Below are 12,121 nucleotides of genomic sequence, written 5' to 3' on the forward strand. Positions count from 1 at the left end.
GTCTTTGGTCAGGGGAGATCCTCAGTCTTTGGTCAGGGGAGACCCTCAGTCTTTGGTCAGGGGAGACCCTCAGTCTTTGGTCAGGGGAGACCCTCAGTCTTTGGTCAGGGAACCTCCCCTCTGTATGAAAGTGTCTGGAGGGAGAACTTCAGCCACATTAATAGCCCAATAAATGACAACAAACTCAGCCACTGCAGTACATTGACCCACCACTAGATGCCCTCAGACTGAAGAACAGCATCATCAAACCCACGTTCTCTGAGCCCAGGTCCTGCTGGATCTGCCCTCCGCCCGGGACTGGAAGTTACAATACAATGATGTACCTGACTTCCGCCACACACCTATATAACCCCCCCTCCTCCTATATACCCCCCACGACACACCTATATAACCCCCCCTCCTCCTATATACCCCCCACGACACACCTATATAACCCCCCCTCCTCCTATATACCCCCCACGACACACCTATATAACCCCCCCTCCTCCTCCTATATACCCCCGACACACCTATATACCATACCCCACGACACACCTATATAACCCCCCCTCCTCATATACCGCCCCCCCATGACACACCTCCTATATACCCACCCATGACACACCTCCTATATACCCCCCTCCTCCTCTTATATACCGCCCCCAACGACACACCTATATACCCCCCTCCTCTTCCACACACCTCCTATATACCCCCCTCTTCCTCCTATATGACCCCCATGACACACCTATATACCATCCCCCACAACACACCTCCTATATACCCCCCTGCTCCTCTTATATACCGCCCCCCCACGACACACCTCATATATACCCCCACCTCCTACATACCGCCCCCCATGACACCTCCTATATACCCCCTCCTCCTTGTATATACCCCCCCACAACACATCTCATATATACCCCCACCTCCTATATACCCACCCACGACACACCTCCTATATACCCCCCTCCTCCTCTTATATACCACCCCCCACGACACACCTATATACCCCCCTCCTCCTATATACCACCCCCCACAACACACCACCCATATACCCCCCTCCTCCTATATACCCCCTTCCTCCTCCTATATACCCCCCTCCTCCTCCTATATACCCCCACCTCCTATATACCCCCCTCCTCCTATATCCCGCCCCCCGACACCTATATACCCTCACCTCCAATATAACCCCCCACAACACACCTCCTATATACCCCCCTCCTATATACCGCCCCCCAAGACACACCTCATATTTACCCCCACCTCCCATATATCGCCCCCCACGACACCTCCTATATACCACCCCCCCAAAACACACCTATATACCCCCCTTCCTCCTCCTATATACCGCCCCCCCAAAACACACCTATATACCCCCCTTCCTCCTCCTATATACCGCCCCCCCACGACACACCTCCTATATACCCCCCACCAACTATATACCCCTCCTCCACACACCTCCTATATACCCCCACCAACTATATACCCCCCTTCTCCACACACCTCCTATATACCCCCAACTATTTACCCCCCCTCCTCCACACACCTCCTATATACCCCCCACCAACTATATACCCCCCTCCTCCACACACCTCCTAGATACCCCCACCAACCGTATACCCCCCCACCTCCACACACCTCCTAGATACCCCCTCCTTCTCCAGACACCTCCTATATACCCCCTCCTCCACACACCTCCTAGATACCCCCCTCCTCTTCCTATATACCGCCCCCCCCACGACACACCTCCTATATACCCCCTCCTCCACACACCTCCTAGATACCCCCCTCCTCCTCCACACCCCTCCTAGATACCCCCCCCTCCTCCACACAGCTCCAATATACCCCCACCAACTACATACCCCCCTCCTCCACACACCTCCTATATACCCCCACCAACTATATACCCCCCTCCTCCACACACCTCCTATATACCCCCACCAACCATTTACCCCCCCTCCTCCACACACCTCCTATATACCCCCACCAACCGTATACCCCCCTCCTCCACACACCTCCAATATACCCCCACCAACTATATACCCCCCCCTCCTCCACACACCTCCTATATACCCCCACCAACCATTTACCCCCCCTCCTCCACACACCTCCTATATACCCCCACCAACCATTTACCCCCCCTCCTCCACACACCTCCTATATACCCCCACCAACCATTTACCCCCCCCTCCTCCACACACCTCCTATATACCCCCACCAACCGTATACCCCCCCTCCTCCACACACCTCCTGTATACCCCCTCCTTCTCCAGACACCTCATATATACCCCCCACCAACTATATACCCCCCTCCTCCACAAACCCCCTAGATACCCCCCCTCACCCACCCGGCAGTCCACGCTGTCACACAACCGGCAGTACCCTCCTTGTGCCCCGGAAGTGGGTGTGGCCTGCGCGGGTTCCAGCGTTGACGTCATCGCCAAGCCGGTGAAGGCACGTGGGGTGGGCGGGCTGTATTTGAGTGGGGCGTGGCTAATGTAGATGAGGCTAACTGCTGGGGAGGAGAGCACGTGGTTGCTGTGTTCTGGGGGCGTGGCAATTGGTGTGCCCGATGCCTGTACGCCGCTCCGCCCACGCTCACATGTGTATGACCGAGGAGCATGCTGGGACATATGTGGGGCTCCGTATAGACCTGGAGCGGGCCACGCCCTCTCATCAACAGACCCGCCCACTGCGGGGCATAGGCCTTTTTCGTATCACCCCACAATGCTTCTCTGAGCCTGAGAGCTGACGATCCATTCCAGGGACCGGGCTCTCCATACAGGAATGTGTGTATACAGAGCAGGGGTCAGAGGTCAGGACGAGGAGGGGGTTATCCTGATGAAGAGGAGTCAGGTCAGGATGAGGAGTGGTCAGAGGTCAGGATGAGGGGGGATCAGAGGTCAGGACGAGGAGGGGTCAGAGGTCAGGGTGAGGAGGGATCAGAGGTCAGGATGAGGAGGGGTCAGAGGTCAGGATGAGGAGGGATCAGAGGTCAGGGTGAGGAGTGGTCAGAGGTCAGGGTGAGGAGGGGTCAGAGGTCAGGATGAGGAGGGATCAGAGGTCAGGATGAGGAGGGGTCAGAGGTCAGGATGAGGGATCAGAGGTCAGGACGAGGAGGGGCCAGAGGTCAGGGTGAGGAGGGGAACAGAGGTCAGGGTGAGGAGGGGTCAGAGGTCAGGGTGAGGAGGGGTCAGAGGTCAGGATGAGGAGGGGAACAGAGGTCAGGAAAAAAAAGGGGTCAGAGGTCAGGATGAGGAGGGGAACAGAGGTCAGGATGAGGAGAGCACCAGAGATCAGGAAAAAAAGGGGTCAGAGGTCAGTACGAGGAGAGGGGCAGAGGTCAGGATGAGGAGGGGTCAGAAGCCAGGACGAGGAGGGGACCAGAGGTCAGGATGAGGAGGGGAACAGAGGTCAGGATGAGGAGAGCCCCAGAGATCTGGGGAAAAAAAGGGGTCAGAGGTCAGTACGAGGAGAGGGGCAGAGGTCAGGATGAGGAGGGGTCAGAGGTTGTGATGCGGAGAAGGTCAGGACGAGGAAGGGTCAGAGGTCAGAATGAGGAGGGGTCAGAGGTCAGGATGAAGAAGGGTCAGGAGGAGAGAGGGATCAGAGGTCACGACGAGGAGGGGACCAGAGGTCAGGATGAGGAGGGGAACAGAGGTCAGGATGAGGAGAGCACCAGAGATCTGGGGGAAAAAAAGGGGTCAGAGGTCAGTACGAGGAGAGGGGCAGAGGTCAGGATGAGGAGGGGTCAGAGGTTGTGATGCGGAGAAGGTCAGGACGAGGAAGGGTCAGAATGAGGAGGGGTCAGAGGTCAGGATGAAGAAGGGTCAGGAGGAGAGAGGGATCAGAGGTCAGGATGAGGAGGGGACCAGAGGTCAGGATGAAGAGGAGTCTGGTCAGGATGAGAGAGGGATCAGAGGTCCGGATTAGGAGAGCACCAGAGATCAGGAAAAGGGGTCAGAGGTCTGGATGAGAGGGCGGCCAGAGGTCAGGATGAAGAGAGGGTCAGAGGTCAGGATGAGGAGAGGGTCAGAGGTCAGGACAAAGAGGAGTCAGGTCAGGATGAGGAGAGGGTCAGAGGTCAGGGTGAGGAGGGATTAGAGGTCAGGACGAGGAGGGATTAGAGGTCAGGACGAGGAGGGATTAGAGGTCAGGATGAGGAGGGGGTCAGGATGAGGAGGGGTCAGGATTAGGAGGGGTCAGAGGCAAGGACAAGGAGGGGTCAGGGTGAGGAGAGGGCCAGAGGTCAGCATTAGGAGGGGTCAGAGGCCAGGACGAGGAGGGATCAGAGGTCAGGACGAGGAGAGGGTCAGAGGTCAGGGTGAGGAGGGATTAGAGGTCAGGACGAGGAGAGATTAGAGGTCAGGACAAGGAGAGGGCCAAAGGTCAGAATGTGGAGAGGGCCAGAGGTCAGGATGAGGAGGGGGTCAGGATGAGGAGGGATCAGGTCAGGATTAGGAGGGGTCACAGGCAAGGACAAGGAGGGGTCAGGGTGAGGAGAGGGCCAGAGGTCAGCATTAGGAGGGGTCAGAGGCCAGGACGAGGAGGGATCAGAGGTCAGGAGGAGAGAGGGATCAGAGGTCAGGACGAGGAGGGGACCAGAGGTCAGGATGAAGAGGAGTCTGGTCAGGATGAGAGAGGGATCAGAGGTCAGGATGAGAGAGGGATCAGAGGTCCGGATTAGGAGAGCACCAGAGATCAGGAAAAGGGGTCAGAGGTCTGGATGAGAGGGCGGCCAGAGGTCAGGATGAAGAGAGGGTCAGAGGTCAGGATGAGGAGAGGGTCAGAGGTCAGGACAAAGAGGAGTCAGGTCAGGATGAGGAGAGGGTCAGAGGTCAGGGTGAGGAGGGATTAGAGGTCAGGACGAGGAGGGATTAGAGGTCAGGACGAGGAGGGATTAGAGGTCAGGATGAGGAGGGGGTCAGGATGAGGAGGGGTCAGGATGAGGAGGGGTCAGAGGCAAGGACAAGGAGGGGTCAGGGTGAGGAGAGGGCCAGAGGTCAGCATTAGGAGGGGTCAGAGGCCAGGACGAGGAGGGATCAGAGGTCAGGACGAGGAGAGGGTCAGAGGTCAGGGTGAGGAGGGATTAGAGGTCAGGACGAGGAGAGATTAGAGGTCAAGACAAGGAGAGGGCCAAAGGTCAGAATGTGGAGAGGGCCAGAGGTCAGGATGAGGAGGGGGTCAGGATGAGGAGGGATCAGGTCAGGATTAGGAGGGGTCACAGGCAAGGACAAGGAGGGGTCAGGGTGAGGAGAGGGCCAGAGGTCAGCATTAGGAGGGGTCAGAGGCCAGGACGAGGAGGGATCAGAGGTCAGGAGGAGAGAGGGATCAGAGGTCAGGACGAGGAGGGGACCAGAGGTCAGGATGAAGAGGAGTCTGGTCAGGATGAGAGAGGGATCAGAGGTCAGGATGAGAGAGGGATCAGAGGTCCGGATTAGGAGAGCACCAGAGATCAGGAAAAGGGGTCAGAGGTCTGGATGAGAGGGCGGCCAGAGGTCAGGATGAAGAGAGGGTCAGAGGTCAGGACAAAGAGGAGTCAGGTCAGGATGAGGAGAGGGTCAGAGGTCAGGGTGAGGAGGGATTAGAGGTCAGGACGAGGAGAGATTAGAGGTCAGGACAAGGAGAGGGCCAAAGGTCAGAATGTGGAGAGGGCCAGAGGTCAGGATGAGGAGGGGGTCAGGATGAGGAGGGATCAGGTCAGGATTAGGAGGGGTCAGAGGCAAGTACAAGGAGGGGTCAGGGTGAGGAGAGGGCCAGAGGTCAGCATTAGGAGGGGTCAGAGGCCAGGACGAGGAGGGATCAGAGGTCAGGATGAAGAGGAATCAGAGGTCAGGATGAAGAGGGGTCAAGGGCCAGAAGAAGGAAAGGGTTAGAGGTCAGAATGAGGAGGGGGTCAGAGGTCAGGATCGAGGAGAGGGTCGGAGTTCAGGACGGAGTCAGAGGTGGGGATGTGGATAACGGGAGTCAGAGGTCAGGGTGAGGAGAGATCAGAGGTCTGGGTGAGGAGAGATCAGAGGTCTGGGTGAGGACAAGATCAGAGGTCAGGATAAGGAGAGCACCAGAGATCAGGATGTGGAGGGATCAGGGTGAGGAGAGGGTCTGAGGTCAGGATGAGGAGGGGTCAGAGGTCAGGACGAGGAGGGATCAGGTCAGGATTAGGAGGGGTCAGAGGCCAGGACAAGGAGGGATCAGTGGTCAGGATGAAGAGGAATCAGAGGTCAGGATGTGGAGAGGGTCAGAGGCCAGGATGAGGAGGGGTCAGGGGCCAGAAGAAGGAAAGGGTTAGAGGTCAGAATGAGGAGGGGGTCGGAGTTCAGGATGAGGAGTCAGAGATCAGGACAAGGAGTCAGAGATCAGGACAAGGAGAAGGTCAGAGGTGGGGATGTAGATGGGGTCAGAGCTTAGCATGTGGAGGGGGTCAGGTGAGGAGGAGTCAGAGGCCAGGATGAGGAGGGGACCAGAGGTCAGGATGAAGGGGAGTCTGGTCAGGATGAGGAGGGGTCAGAGGTCAGGGTGAGGACAAGATCAGAGGTCAGGATAAGGAGAGCACCAGAGATCAGGAAAAGAAGGGGTCAAAAGTCAGGATGTGGAGAGGGCCAGAGGTCAGGATGAGGAGAGGGTAAGCAGTCATGACGAGGAGAGGGTCAGAGGTCAGGATGAAGAGAGGGTCAGGATGAGGAGAGGGTAAGCGGTCATGACGAGGAGAGGGTCAGAGGTCAGGATGAGGAGGGGGTCAGAGGCCAGGACGAGGAGGGGTCGGGCCAGAAGAAGGAACGGGTTAGAGGTCAGAATGAGGAGGGGGTCAGAGGTCAGGAAGAGGAGAGGGTCAGAGTTCAGGATGAGGAGTCAGAGGTCAGGACAAGGAGAGGGCCAGAGGTGGGGATGTGGATGGGGTCAGAGGTTAGGATGTGGAGGGGGTCAGAGATAAGGATGAGTGGTCAGAGGTCATGGTGTAAACGGGCATCAGAGGTCAGGATGAGGAAAGGGTCAAAGGCCAAGATGAGGGTGTCAAAGGTCAGGATGGGGGGGGGGGAGGTCAGGCTGGAAGCCATTAATGTGATGTCTTTAACTCCTCCCTCTACCTCCCGGTTGCCTTATGTTGGTAGAAAAATCATTTGAACTCATTGAATTGCGAAGGATAAATTGGACAGAAATTATTATTATACAAGATTTATATGGCACCAACAGTGTGCGCAGCGCTGTACAAAATGAAGGCAGACATTACAGTTACAATACAATTTGGTACAAGAGGAATCCGAGGGCCCTGGTTCTGGGAGCTTACAATCTAGGAGGAAGGGTTGAGGGATACAAAAGGTAATAGCTGTGGGGGGAGGAGCTGATGGAGGAAATAAATGGCAGTTTACTAGGTAGAAGCAGGATAGGCTTCTGTAAAGAGAAAGGTTTTCAGGGATCGTCTTAAGGTGGATAGATTAGGAGATTGGGGTAGGAAGTTCCATGTGATGGGAGAAGCTCGGGAGAAGTCCTGGAGGCGAGCATGGGAGGAGGTGACACAGAGACTAGAGAGCAGAAGATCTTGGGAGCAGAGGGGTGGAGGACACTGAATGGAGGCCAGTGGAGGGATTGGCAGAGAGGGGTGGAGGACACTGAATGGAGGCCAATGGAGGGATTGGCAGAGAGGGGTGGAGGACACTGAATGGAGGCCAGTGGAGGGATTGGCAGAGGGGGGTGGAGGACACTGAATGGAGGCCAATGGAGGGATTGGCAGAGAGGGGTGGAGGACACTGAATGGAGGCCAGTGGAGGGATTGGCAGAGGGGGGTGGAGGACACTGAATGGAGGCCAATGGAGGGATTGGCAGAGGGGGGTGGAGGACACTGAATGGAGGCCAATGGAGGGATTGGCAGAGAGGGGTGGAGGACACTGAATGGAGGCCAGTGGAGGGATTGGCAGAGGGGGGTGGAGGACACTGAATGGAGGCCAATGGAGGGATTGGCAGAGGGGGGTGGAGGACACTGAATGGAGGCCAATGGAGGGATTGGCAGAGGGGGGTGGAGGACACTGAATGGAGGCCAGTGGAGGGATTGGCAGAGAGGGGTGGAGGACACTGAATGGAGGCCAGTGGAGGGATTGGCAGAGGGGGGTGGAGGACACTGAATGGAGGCCAATGGAGGGATTGGCAGAGGGGGGTGGAGGACACTGAATGGAGGCCAGTGGAGGGATTGGCAGAGAGGGGTGGAGGACACTGAATGGAGGCCAGTGGAGGGATTGGCAGAGGGGGGTGGAGGACACTGAATGGAGGCCAGTGGAGGGATTGACAGAGAGGGGTGGAGGACACTGAACGGTCGGTAAGGTGGATGAGTCTGGCAGCAGTATTCATGAGGGACTGGAGGGGGGGTGGCCTATGTAAAGCTAAGTCAATGAGGAGGGAGTTGCAGTAGTTGAGGTGAGAGATAACCAGGGAGTGAATTACGAGCTTTGTGGTGTGATTGGTCAGGAAGGGGCGTATTCTGGAGATGTTGCGGAGGTTGAGGCGGCATGATTTGGACAGGGATTGGATGTGGGCCTGAAAGGACAGTTCAGAATCCAGGGTTACCCCTAGCACCCTGGCATGGGGGGATGGGTTGATAGCGGTGCTATTGATCCTGACCGAGAAATCAGGGGAAGAGGCACGTTGGGGGGGGGGGGGGGGGGGATGTACAGTATCTCCCACTGTATACAATATATATATCAGTATCTCCCAGAAGCGAGTCCTCCCCTCCCCCGGACTGTATGCAATGCATGTATGTATATATATATACACACACACAATCTCCCAGAAGTGAGTCCCCCCTCCCCCTCACATTTGTGTCAATATTTGATTCTCTCTTTTCATATGACAACACTGAAGAAATGACACTCTGTTACAATGTGACGTAGTCAGTGTACAGATTGTATAACATGGAAATTTGCTGTCCCCTCAAAATAACTCAACACACCGCCATTAATGTCTAAACCGCTGGAAACAGAAATGACTCCGCCCCTAAGTGACAAGGTCCAAATTGGGCCCAAAGTGTCAATATTCTGTGTGGCCGCCATTATTTCCCAGCACTGCCTTCACCCTCTTGGGCATGGAGGTCACCAAAGCTTCACAGGTTGGCACTGGAGTCCTCTTCCCCTCCTCCATGACATCATCACGGAGCTGTTGGTAGTTAGAGACCTTGCGCTCCTCCACCTTCCGTTTGAGGAGGCCCCACAGATGCTCAATAGGGTTTAGGTCTGGAGACATGCTTGGCCAGTCCATCACCTTCATCCTCAGCTTCTTCAGCAAGGCAGTGGTGGTCTTGGAGGTGTGTTTGGGGTCGTTATGTTGGAATACTGCCCTGCGGCCCAGTCTGTGGGGGGAGGGGATCATACTCTGCTTCAGTATGTCACAGTACACGTTGGCATTCATGGTTCCCTCAATGAACTGTAGCCCCCCAGTGCTGGCAGCTCTCATGCAGCCCCAGACCATGACACCCCCACCACCACGCGGCCCCAGACCACGACACCCCCACCACCACGCGGCCCCAGACCACGACACCCCCACCACCACGCGGCCCCAGACCACGACACCCCCACCACCACGCGGCCCCAGACCACGACACCCCCACCATAACGCGGCCCCAGACCATGACACTCCCACCACCACCACCACGCGGCCCCAGACCATGACACCCCCACCACAACACGGCCCCAGACCATGACACTCCCACCACCATGCTTGACTGTAGGCAAGACACACTTGTCTTTGTACTCCTTACCTGGTTGCCGCCACACACACCTGACACCATATAAACCCAATCAGTTGATGTTGGTGTCATCAGACCACAGGATGGTTCCAGTAATCCATGTCCTTAGTCTGCTTGTCTTCAACAAACTGTTTGCGGCTTTCTTGTCCATCATCTATAGAAGAGGCTTCCTTCTGGGATGACAACCATGCAGACCAATGTGATGCAGTGTGCGGCGTATGGTCTGGGCACTGACAGGTTGACCCCCCCACCCCTACACCCTCTGCAGCAATGCTGGCACCACTGACAGGCTGACCCCCCCCTACACCCTCTGCAGCAATGCTGGCACCACTGACAGGCTGACCCCCCCCCCTACACCCTCTGCAGCAATGCTGGCACCATTGACAGGCTGACCCCCCCCCCACACCCTCTGCAGCAATGCTGGCACCACTGACAGGCTGACCCCCCCCTACACCCTCTGCAGCAATGCTGGCACCACTGACAGGCTGACCCCCCCACCCCTTCACCCTCTGCAGCAATGCTGGACCCACTGACAGGCTGACCCCCCCACCCCTTCACCCTCTGCAGCAATGCTGGACCCACTGACAGGCTGACCCCCCCACCCCTTCACCCTCTGCAGCATTGCTGGACCAACTGACAGGCTAACCCCCATCCCTTCACCCTCTGCAGCAATGCTGGACCCACTGACAGGCTGACCCCCCACCCCTTCACCCTCTGCAGCAATGCTGGACCCACTGACAGGCTGACCCCCCACCCCTTCACCCCCAGCAGCAATGCTGGACCCACTGACAGGCTGACCCCCCACCCCTTCACCCCCTGCAGCAATGCTGGACCCACTGACAGGCTGACCCCCCACCCCTTCACCCCCTGCAGCAATGCTGGCAGCACTCATACTTCTATTTCCCAAAGACAACCTCTGGATATGACGCTGAGCACGGGCACTCAACCTCTTTGGTGGACCATGGTGAGGCCTGTTCTAAATGGAACCCGTCCTGTTACACTGCTGTATGGTCTTGGCCCCCGTGCTGCAGCTCAGTTTCAGGGTCTTGGCCACCGTGCTGCAGCTCAGTTTCAGGGTCTTGGCCCCCGTGCTGCAGCTCAGTTTCAGGGTCTTGGCCCCCGTGCTGCAGCTCAGTTTCAGGGTCTTGGCCCCCGTGCTGCAGCTCAGTTTCAGGGTCTTGGCGATCTCCTTATAGCCTCGGCCATCTTTATGTAGAGCAACAAGAGAGAGTTCTTTGCCATGAGGTTCCATGTTGAACTTCCAGTGACCAGTATGAGAGAGTGAGAGCGATAACACCGAATGTAACCCACCCGCTCCTAATTCACACCTGAGACCTTGTAACACCAACAAGTCACATGACCCCAGAGAGGGAAAATGGGTAATTGGGCCCAATGTGGACCTTGTCACTTAGGGGTGGACTCACTTTTGTTGCCGGCAGTTTAGACATTAATGGCGGTGTGTTGAGTTATTTTGAGGGGACAGCAGGGGGTAAACAGCATCGGAGGCGGCAGGGGGTGAACGGCGTTGGAGGTGGCGGGGCGAACGGCGTCGGAGGTGGCGAACGGCGTCGGAGGGTGAACGGGGTCGGAGAGTGAACGGCGTTGGAGGTGGCGGGGGGTGAACAGCATCGGAGGCGGCGCAGGGTGAACAGCGTTGGAGGTGGCGGGGTGAACGGCGTCGGAGGTGGCGAACGGCGGCGGAGGGTGAACGGCATTGGAGGTGGCGGGGGGTGAACGGCATCGGAGGCGGCGCAGGGTGAACGGCAGCGGAGGGTGAATGGGGTCGGAGAGTGAACGGTGTTGGAGGTGGCGGGGGGCGAACGGCGGCGGAGGGTGAACGGGGTCGGAGAGTGAATGGCGTTGGAGGTGGTGGGGGGTGAACGGCGGCGGAGGGTGAATGGGGTCGGAGAGTGAACGGCGTTGGAGGTGGCGGGGGGTGAACGGCGGCGGAACGTGAATGGGGTCGGAGAGTGAACGGCGGCGGAGGGTGAATGGGGTCGGAGAGTGAACGGCGTTGGAGGTGGTGAACGGCATTGGAGGGCGAAGGCGTGAGAGAGGTCCAAGGCTCCGGAATAGTGACAGTTGCTTTTAGCGGGTAACAATGTATCCACTGCCCGTCTGTTTCCTCACACATTCCTCGGCAGGGAACACATTCGCCTTCCATTTTTTTACAAACTTTTCCCTTATTTTTTTGTCAAAACCGATTTTCTATTTGCTTCTATTATCATTAACTGGATGGAAGACGAATTGTCGAGATTTTCGCCGGATTTTTCGCCCAGTGGATGGGACCAGCACACGTGAGTGACAGGCGGCCAGGAGATGAGGAAATCACAGAGGATGGACCTGGAATGACAGGAGCATCTTCCAATCAGCATTGGTCCGCCTTTTAAGAAGTCTCCAGCCAATGAC

General features: G+C 57.0%; 1 protein-coding gene across 3 annotated transcripts in view; it reads right to left on the bottom strand.

Annotated features, from left to right (window-relative positions):
• The window catches only part of ENTPD7 (ectonucleoside triphosphate diphosphohydrolase 7), a 38,634-nt gene extending 35,843 nt beyond the window's left edge, over positions 1-2,791 (bottom strand). Inside the window, exon 1 of one of the 3 annotated variants that reach the window (XM_089687529.1) lies at positions 2,331-2,791. The gene's annotated coding sequence lies outside the window, so the exon portion shown is untranslated. Of the gene's footprint in view, positions 1-210; positions 274-2,330 lie in introns of those variants that run through there. The other 2 variants (XM_089687527.1, XM_089687528.1) reach the window with 2 other exon arrangements.
• Positions 2,792-12,121: the final 9,330 nt, after the last annotated feature.

This window comes from Staurois parvus, unplaced genomic scaffold, assembly GCF_062004578.1.
Source record: "Staurois parvus isolate SC_StPar_1 unplaced genomic scaffold, SC_StPar_1.0 ptg000427l, whole genome shotgun sequence".
NCBI lineage: Eukaryota > Metazoa > Chordata > Amphibia > Anura > Ranidae > Staurois > Staurois parvus.